Genomic DNA, 10,910 nt, shown 5'->3' on the forward strand with positions numbered 1-10,910 from the left:
CATACAGCGGCTTTAATCATCCTGTTTTCTCCTTCTCAAAGTTTTGAGTCTGTGCTGAGGAAAGGAAGAGAGAGGGCGGAGACTGAGGTCTCACAGAGGAACTGGGAGGTGACTGTACAGAATTATAGGGTAACATAGATAGCCCCGCCTTCTTCAAACTGACTTCTCCAGTTTTCTTTTTTCTTTTTTTTAAGACAGCGAGGAGAACACTGCTCCAGGCTATGCCCAAAATCACAGAAATTCTAACTTCACATTCACTTTCTAGTTGCTATTTGCACCATTTCTAATCACTATAACTCAAGTCACTAAGCAGCGATACACTGTTAATTTATCCGTTAATTTTATTCCAATCAGCTGTAAATATGTATCTTAACTTTACCAATAAAAGTAATAAATGTCAACACCATCATAAACACCATTTCCAGATGAATACATTTGATTTAGTAACTGAGCACATTCAGATTACGAGGTTCAGCTGTAACACAGACAAGTTTGACTGCCAACACACTTTGGACAACTTTCAGCACAAACGCTGATACTGTTCAAAACACTCTTCACATTACACACAGACACACACACACACACACACACAGTACAATCTCTTATTTTACACAGTTTTCTTTTTCTCCTTTTCCTTCTCAGTCTGTCAGGTCTGTTAGTAGAGTCAGGGATTGGATCACAGTAGTCAGTCCACTACAGTATATTAAATGTATGCATGTATGTTTTCAGGAGATCCTTCATCTGGGCAGTGATTGTGTTTATTTAAGGCTTGTGAAGAGACAGAGCGTCCCCCGTTTTCTTCTCTGCCGTGGGATCCCTGAAGAGAACACAGCGTCCTGTGTCTCTCCTCATGACTTCTGATATCTCCTGAGCCTAATTGTAGATAATGTGTCCAAATGTCGTCAAATACCCTTAAGACGTGTCAATGAAGATCATTCTAGATTACACAGATTATTTCATTTTTTAACAATTTTAATCAAACCTTCAACCTATTCTTTGAATTTTGGCTCATTTCCACAGTTTTTTCTAACAAGCTTGCTTTTGTATCTGAAACTCTTCTTCTCTCTGTCACTGTATGTGAGTCTAACCAGAACAGCTGTTCTCATTCACCTCAAGGAATCAGCTATTAGAACCAGTTTGTTTACTATTTCTTAATCCTATTATATTATTAGTTATAGCCTAACGCGCATGCTATAATAAATTCAGCTACAATAAAAACTTAAACAAGGTTTTATCATTTCATACAGGTCTCTCTGACACTCAAGACTCAAAAGCACATCATTTCCACCCAAAATAACAAAAAGTAACACCCCGTTTTTCTCATGCAGTTTTATGCAAAATGTCACACCCTTTGAGACTAGACTACCACAAAAACTATACCTAAATGAAATAAGCTATCTCCTTTGTCTATTTTATTCAACTTTCTTTCATTATTATTACTATTATCATTATTATTTTCCCAATTATTAATCTGGATTCTAAATGTTTCCCTGTTTTTTCTTTCTTTCTTTGTTCCTGCTTTCTACTGTATTCCAAGACACATTTTGTTTAACTATGCATCTGATTTAACAAACAAATCCCTAATAAATTCCAGTCATCACTCATCAGTTAAAAACACCATCTCTCCCTCTGTAGCCCTTCTCGCTTCACAGCCTGCAATGACCACATGTCACAAAACACAAGCTCTGCAGACTGAGCTTATGTCAACACGCACATACAAACAATATAAAGCCATGGCACACAAAGAACAACACAGAACAACACAAGACAACACTTAGTCCACACTTAGTGAACTTTTACTCAGTCCCAATTGTAAATGATGTCGACTTTAATAGAAATGTTAATTTTAAGACTCTTTTTAAAACGATTCCTCTTCTTCTCTTCCTCTGCCCCTGTCGTCTAGGATCGATCCATTTATATACCGTCTTTTCCTACCGAATCTTGTTGCCTGACCTGGTGGATTAAGTAACATTTACTCATCTTTGTCTCTACTGAATTTGTCTGCGGGTTGGATCCGATAACTAAGACTATCCCTACCGAATGTTCTTACCTAACCAGCCCTTCAACGATTACCTAGCCATTACATAACATAAATTTTCACGCTGCCATCTGATTCACACATGCAGGTACTTTTCATCCTCTAAACATGGCTGTTTAGCCTTCACGTTACTCACTATACTACGTACCATGTGGTGCACGCTATTTATCATCCTTTTTATCTGCACTTTCACTTCCTTGGTTAAATAAACCCATGCATGGGATTTCCTTTTCTTCTTCTCTTTAACTTAGGTTTTACGACTTCTATGCTCAATTTTCACTTAGTAGAAGAATACCATGTCTTACAGTTTCTTTTGAAATCTGGCACCGCATATTCAACTTACTGTGTTGTTACTCATTAGCTGAATTTTCACGTTTCCGCCCAAAGTACATGACTTACAGGTATTTCCTTGCAGTATACAAATAGTCTAGTCATCGCTACTCATTATTATAACTTTTTTAATCACTTTCTCTTTGATTATTATATAAAATGTTCACACTTTCCGCCCAAAGTACATGACTTACAGGGACTTTATTCCCTTGCAGTATACAAATAGTCTAGTCTGCACAACTCATTATTCTAACTTTTTTCTCTTTACCTTCTCTTCTTTGGTTCAATAAACCCATGCATGGGATTTTACTTTCATCCTCTAAAATATACACCTGTGCACAGGTTTTTTCCTTTTCCCTACCGTTTAGATTTCCCTACCGGTTAGATTGTCCCTACTGAATTTACGTTCAATTTTCACAAAGTACATGAATATCATGACTTACAGTTTCTTTGTTAATTATTCAACTTGTTACTCATTCGATAACTTTAGCCAAAGTACTAGCCTAATTTTCTTTCTCTCTAATTCCTTATTCTTTACATCTCTTAAATTCTTCATTCTCTTAACACTCCTTAGAGGGGACCTTCCTCCCCCCTTTTTTATTTATACCTAAATAAATTTAGATGAGGCCTCTGCACCACCAAAAACCTCCCTCACAATCTACAGACATTATTCCTGAACAGAGGGGAGGGACACAATCTAAGAGGGAACATGAGGTTCAGGCAGAGAAGGATAAGAACTACATTAAAATCCTTTACTGTATCGGTCACGGGGGTCAGACAGTGGAATAATCTGGATGAGGGGATGAAAAAATCAGCAAAACTGAGTGTATTTAAAAAGAAGTATGTAGAGATGACTATTAATCGATACAGAATGACACAGAAGGAAAGTATGACAAAGGTCAGGGACAGAAATCTGTAGACACTGTGGGAAACGGCAGGGGAAGCAAAGTTAACCAAAAAAAACAAAAACGAAATGTATGATGTTAATGGGGGCGGGACTAGTTAAGCTTTGCTTCTCCCGCATTCCCTTTCGGTTATGTATATTGTGTGAACTGCACTGTTATGTGATGAGTGATCTAAATGTCATGACCGAAATAAATAAATAAATAAATAAATAAATAAAACATCAACACACCGCAGCCTGTCCCCACACAAATGACTCTTTACAGCGTGCCCACAGGACCGCTGCAAAACAACAGCCAAATCAACAAACCCTCACTGGCTCCCAAGGTGAGAAAAACACTCACCCTTTTTAAGCGCCGGCTGGGAGCAAGAGTGGGTCCATGTGAAGAGGCCGCTGGAACCGCTGACCCAGAGCAAAAATACCTTCCCAAAATGTCGTTTTTAATCAGGTTTCCTTCTTCTTACGAACGATAGGTGATGAGTTGATGGTGTAGAAAGAACCCCTCTGACACAAGACTCGTACGGAACAAAAGGGATTTGATTTGGTTAAGTCCAGCATCAGACCGAGCTCTGCAGCAGCTCGGGAGAATGTTCTTGCCGAATCTCCGAACAATTCTGCCTGCTTAGGAGCAGGTTCATACTTTTAAGGGTTTCTCTAACATCCTTATCTTAAAGCCCACATTTGACGGTTCCCCCTTTTCCTGGGAAACAAGTTGTGTCGGCTCATTCTATACATTCTCACGATCGTACATCTTAGAGTGCTCAGGTTTGGACATCGGTGCCATTGAGTCAACACAGGAAGCATCTGCGCTTCTTTTACAAGCATTGTTTTCAGGTCTGGCATACAGACTTCTGTTGTACCCAGATTGTAGGTGATGCAAAGTCAACTCTCTCATGAGGAAGTTCCTGTTTACTTCTCAATGCACATCTCTAACACAGTCTAGACTATTGAGCTGAATCAGATACTACAAAAACAGCCCATAGAGTGGCACTGGAAATGACAAATTAAAATCTTAATAAAAATAAATATATATATATAGCCTACGTATAAAAATAAACAATAAATAAATAATAAAATAAAATAAAATAAAATGATGCTTGAATTTGTGTAGGTATTAGTTGCAATAAAAAGAATAAAAGAACATATTAACCACATATGCTATAACAGAGCGCCCATCTTCAGGCTACACCTGTTTTCTAAAGGTTTCTTATAGCACATATAATATTATAAACTGTACCACATATGGCTATTTTCTTGAAGGCATTTAACTTGCAGCACTGTGCAAAAAAAGAATGGCATCAACTGTGCCCAAGACAGTCTAGTTAAATACTCTACCCAAATGCAGGGTCAAATTAACTACAAATATGGGTTGTTTCAACTACATATATTTGTTATATTATATCCAAATGCTGGATCAAATATACCAGATTAATTCTAACACATTACAGTACAATCTATAAGAAAATAAATTGCAATACCGATATCTATAAAATTGTTAAACTACAAACCTACATGCTAGATTTGGTCATGCAAAGCATATATTATGCAATAAACACTTAAACAATACTGGAATCTTGGAAAAAATGTATTATTATCCACAATATAAATGTTTTCTAATTCAGGTCACTGCATGGAACAGTTCAAATGAGTATCAGTAAACACCTAAACATGCTCCTTGCATGCAAGTACTCTTGTTTGGAGGAACTTGACCAGTTTTCACTCCCGGACAACTGAAGAATTGATCCTTCTTGAGAAACTTCTTGAGAAACTTGAGCCTAGGACCAGCTTGTGATCAGCTCTTTGATGGTGGCCTCATCTAAAAGAAGAAAACTTTCCTCATCAATCCTCTTCTGAAAGACAAAAATAGAAAAAAAGACATCTTTGTTTTTACAACAGAGGAGCAGAAAACAAAAATGTTACATGGAAGCTACATGCATATTCCATCATTTATTATTAAAAAAAATTGAAAGCCTACAAAGGCATGTGCCCTATTCATTTATTTGAGTCACTTTGACACTTTACACGGACGCTATTGAAAAAAAGAGGAAATAGAGATAGAGATATAGAGATATTTCATAAGAATTTATACAAAAAGGAATGCAGTCAACTCAATGACTATCCAAATGATCACTATGAAAAGCAATGCAGACATTGATATGCTGTGGATGGGAAAAACATGTCTTACCTTGGAATCTTTCTATAAGGTCTGTCAGTTGCCACTATGTCAAAGTATTGATGACAAAGCTGTCCATTGATCTGAAACAAACGCACAAATAAAATCACTATTAACTATTCACATATCACCATGCCAAAAGCAACGCAGACAAGAAGCAGAATGTAATCCAATGCTAACACAACAAGGTTGTTTGTGGGTGAACAGTGAACCAATCCTCCCTCTCTCCCTATGTATGTGTGTATGTGTGTGTGTGTATATACTTATATATGTATATATATGTATATATGTATATATACACACACACACACACACACACATAGTGCAAAAAACACCACATTAATACTGCCTAAAAAACTGCGGTATAAATGACATATAAATAGCATGGTTAGCTGTTATACATGTCAGAGAACAGCATACATTAAGACTTTAACCGTAAACTGTACAATGACAACCTAAAAAAGTGCAAATGTGAAGCAGCATTGCTACAGCACAACTTACCCTCATCAATACTTGCAGCACTGTGAGGGAGAGCGGGCGAGAGCTACCGAACTTACTTATAGTATATATACATGTGTGTGTGACATGTAGTGTGTACAAACCTTTTATTATCTGCTTCACGACGACGACGATGCTGAGTCAGGTTCTGATTCGCGTGAGCGCTTGGTGCTTGGTGTGTGAACCTTCTTTCCACGTGATGACGTTCGAAGCACAAACAACCCAGGTGCTGAGTTAACCGATGTATGTTGGGTTGATGGATTTTGACCCACCACATGAGTTGCACAAACGTGACCCATATCCTATATAAATAACCCATAATGGGTTAAACATTTCATAACCCGGCAGTTGGGTTGTTAAAATAAGGGGTGTATGTTCTAATGCCGATTACTAGTGAACGGAAACTTTTTTTTCCAGATGAAAGAAGAGAGCCTACTCTTTCATAGAAGTCAACTGGAAATCCATCCAGCCCTGGAGCTTTATTATTTTGTATTAATTTATGACAAGAAGTTAATTCTTCCAACTGTATAGGTTTTTCCAACTCCTCTTTAATACGAGGATCTATGGTAGGTATATCAATGTTATCCAGGAAATGATCCATTGTAGTCGTATTTGCAGGAGGTTCGGACTGATACAGGTTAAAATAATAGGAAGCGAAGGTGGAGTTTATTTCAGCTGGGCTGTGAGTTAGGGAATGAGAGGAGTCATATATTTTTGATATGAAATTCATTCCAACTGCAGTACGACAACAATACAGTGTATAGCAATACACTTCTCCTGTCTCACCGTTTGTGTTTGCTCAAGCCCCACTTCTTCACTCTCATTATGCTCATCACTGTCCCTTCTTAATCTCTTCTTCCCTTTTGCTTGGCTGCGTTGGTTCATACCCTTATATCCTCTCCACTCTCCCTCATTGTCCCCCTCTCTCCCTTCACGAGTCGTACACAGATATCGTATACCGGAGCTTACAGGTCATTGGCCGATATCCATCCTACCACTCAATCCAACTCCTCCTCCTCCCACACTCCTTCAAACTACTTTGATATGTTGTTAAATCACTCGTTATTCCAAAAAACTTGCTTTCTCCCTCCAACCGACCGCCAAACACCCTGCCGACCCACTGTGACGTCCCGCGTGTCAACACACCCCAAACATTGTTTACGTCAGCGGCGCACTTAAATGACGACGATGGCGGGACGCTTAGTGTGTCGTCACTTTTGTTTGTAGTTTTTTTTATCTATCTATTCTATTCTATTCTATCTATTATCTATTCATTTGGTTTATTAAAGGTGGGGACAATAATTATTGTGGCACCGTTAATTTGGGACATATTTTGGCTTTATTTTCATCTGGGTTGTTTGTTATAGTAATCATGCTTGTGTTCATTTATTGTGATTTTTGGATAATTGATGTTTGGATGGGAGGGGCAGAGGACCTATATAAAGAGCGCTCTACCTCCCACTCGAGCAGTGTATATTGGGTTACAGAGGAGGTAACACAACTATTTTTGCTCACAACTGAATTCAATTATTTTGATTGAGACTTGTACAGGTTTTTTCTTGGAAATATCATTTTGGGACAATTTTCATATTTTTTTAGATTTTCACCTGTAAATATTTTTCACAGTATGCATCTTGGGTTGGACAAATAAAAAGGGAAACACAACATCAGTCAAAGCCATTATCTTTGGGTCTATTGAGGAGTTGCAGCAGAACCCCGTGACACATGTGAGAAATCCATTCATTTGACTGAAGATGGCAGCATTGTTGTTCTGTGTTAACGTCTGTTCTGTTAATGTTTGACTCCAGTTGATGCAGAGATAAGAGCTGACACTTGGTTTCCTGTCATTTTGTGCTCAAATCAAATGTAGCAAAATAAACAAACACAAAACAACCATGTGGATATAAACGCTCTCTCACTTGCACATGAACAAGAAGTCGGTGCCATTTCAGCATTGTGACTTTCTTTAAAAAAATTTTAACCATGCAAGAATTTATTATTTCATCTGAACGAGGAATTATTAAACTGCAAGAAAATGCTATTGGTCCAGCTCAGGATATTGAATTATAATACTTTTGACCAAATTCTTGACATACAACATGGGCCAAATGTCCACCCTGTTATGGGACATTCTCATCTTTATTAATAAGTGTCTTGAATGCACAGTCATTGTGATATTTACATTTTCTAAGAACAAAAATGTCCCTCATTTGCTCAGTGAAAATATTAAAAAAAAAATGTCCATATATAAGCATTATCTTGAAAAAAACATGTTCTAATTTAAGGCAAAATTTGGTTTCAACATATTTCTTTTGCAATATAAAAAGAAATGAATTGAATTGTGCGCCATTTTTAGTCAATTTGAGTTTTTCAATTCATTCACCACATTAGTTACCACAAAAACAAGCACAAATATTATTCCATTTTAATTTATTATCATAAAAATACAGGGGTAACAGGGTGGACACAGCAGTAACAGGATGGACAACATGTAACAGGGTGGACATTACATTACTTTTCTCTTGTCTTGTTCTTTTCTCTCTTTGGTTGTTCGATTTCATTCTGTAGCCTCCTTGTGCCCTGTCTGGCATTCCTCTGCCCAACAACATATTGCCTAAAACACAAGAATGTTGTTACAATTTACAATGACTAGTGGATACATGTTCTGTATACAACAATACAAGGATAGACGGTCATATAGTCACATTAAAATAAATTGTATGGCCACACACATAGTCAGGGCAAAACCATCAGATAAGACAACTTTAGATTTTACTTCTCTTATCATTAAACTATCAACTTTCGTCTAACCTTGAGGGCCCTGGTTTGGGGGTATTTTCGTTATGTGGGGGACTTTCAGGTGTTGAAGGAGGCGTTAGCTGCAAAGTTGTTGTGGATTTCTTTCTCTGTGCTCTCTTCTCTCTTTCACTGAGGTCTGACACTTTCCTTTTTCTTCCTTCCTCTCTGTCACTTCTCCACCTCTCGTTCTCTTTATTTAGGTATTGAACCTGTTTTTCAGGGTCTGCATCACGCCGTGCCCTGTAGCGCCGTTGCTTTTCTGCAGCAGACAGCGGTGCCATTCACTGACAAAATAATGCATGTTGTTTAATCAGACATTTTGAAAGTATGTAAAAAACAACAACAACAACAAATGTATAAAAAAATGATATAAAAAAGAAAAAATACAAACAAATGCTGGAAATAATTATTCATTAGCCTTCTTAGGTCCACCCTGTTATTATGAGTCCACCCTGTTACTGTGCAAAATGGTAACGGGGTGGACAGTAACAGGGGGGACATTTTTGGCTAAAGTTAGCCATAGCTGCTAATGGGATGAACAACATGCTAGCACGAGGTGTCCACAGAGGAGGATTTATAACATATTTATTAACCATAGTTTAATATATGCAAAACAATATAAATTACAACAATAAAATGGAGTAACAGAATGGACGTGTTAAGCTTTGCCGAGTCAGTGAGCCATTCTAAAAGGCTAAAAAACAGTAGATTGAAGAATGATACTTACTCTGCTTCTTGTTGAAAAGTTCCCTCCAAATATCTCTGCTACTTCCTGAGGATCATGTGACTTGAGGGTGTATTTAAAGGGTTATCCATCAGAGTAACGGGGGGGACGTCAAAACCGGGACATAAATCATTTTGAAATGTTAAAGCATTAAAAATGAATTCATATAAAAAAATAACATTTATTCAGAAAATTGACAAATAAGATCATACAACAATAATGAAAAAAATATATATATTTTTATTTTTATTACTTATAATTGTAAGTGTAGTTGAGCAAACATGAATGGGGACACATCACTTTGGCCTGTTTGCAATAAAATCTGATAAATTATTTTTAATTAATTCATCCTTTTTATAAATTGCTATGTTTTATGGTAGAAATGATCTTACTATTTAAAATGTGATTTTCTAAATGAATATTAGCATAATTTTAAACAAAATATACCATATAATGTCATGGGGACTGAAATGGCACCAATTGTAGGAATGACCCTGTTGCTCATAGCCCATTCTGGGCCTGGTTTGCCTTTTCATTAAAGCAAGAAAGGCAGCAAGTGTTCCCATGATTTCTTTTTCACTTGAACATTTACTGCTTCATAAATCCAACACAATGATAAGTAGACTGACCACATTTGCTCACTTTTGTTGTATGAACATGTGATTTTTCTTACCAGGTTACCTGATTAGTGAGCATATACATGTATGATTATTATGTAGATATTTCAGACGTATATAACAGAAGCAAAGTTGCAAATTCTGACTCTATCCCTACTTGGTCTTTATAAGTCACAAAAACCTGAACATTGTGTATATCTAAGGGTTTCACAATTCACCTTTTTTCCATAGTTAACTCGCGATTAATCTCTATATAAAAAATATAGTTAGAATCAAATAAACACAAAGAAAAAATGTCTTTTATCTTTGATTTCTTCTTTCAAATAAAAAAGTGCATTGTAGACCCACTTGACATTTCTTTTTCAAAAACACAGCACATAAAATGCCACAACAATGTGGTCTTAAAACTGAAGAGGGAGTAGACAACAAACGACAAACAGAACAGGGCCTAATGACAGTTAAATGAATGAAAAACTGCAGTCATTAGACACATCAGATTCAGAACTCTGAACTCTTAGTGCTAACTTTTCTCCTATTTATTAAGCCAATTGCTAAGGTAACATTTTCAGTGGACAGTGCTGCTAGCGCTGTAGTTAACTTAGCTTCATCCAGTGGTCGGCGACGACTCACACACTCAACCTTAGAACTCTGACGAATCTGCTGCTTGCTATTAGCCTGGACTGCACTGCCGGTATGTTTTGCTAGTAGGTGGTAGCTCAGACTGCTAGTACTTCGGTGATGGTGAAATTCTGTCGGACACAAGGCGCATATTACTTTTGTTTTGTCGATTGAGCCATCTTGAAGTTTTTTAAAGTGAAACGAACCAT

The 10,910-nt window shown here is 37.1% G+C and overlaps 1 long non-coding RNA gene across 1 annotated transcript; it reads right to left on the reverse strand.

The window, feature by feature from the left end:
- Positions 1-4,811: 4,811 nt before the first annotated feature.
- On the reverse strand, positions 4,812-6,133 carry LOC131443526 (uncharacterized). The gene is made up of 3 exons (XR_009233636.1): positions 6,048-6,133; positions 5,458-5,528; positions 4,812-5,122 (listed from the first exon to the last, which is right to left on the reverse strand). It is a non-coding gene; the product is annotated as an uncharacterized LOC131443526 (long non-coding RNA).
- Positions 6,134-10,910: the final 4,777 nt, after the last annotated feature.

This window comes from Solea solea, chromosome 17 (genome assembly GCF_958295425.1).
Source record: "Solea solea chromosome 17, fSolSol10.1, whole genome shotgun sequence".
Lineage (NCBI taxonomy): Eukaryota > Metazoa > Chordata > Actinopteri > Pleuronectiformes > Soleidae > Solea > Solea solea.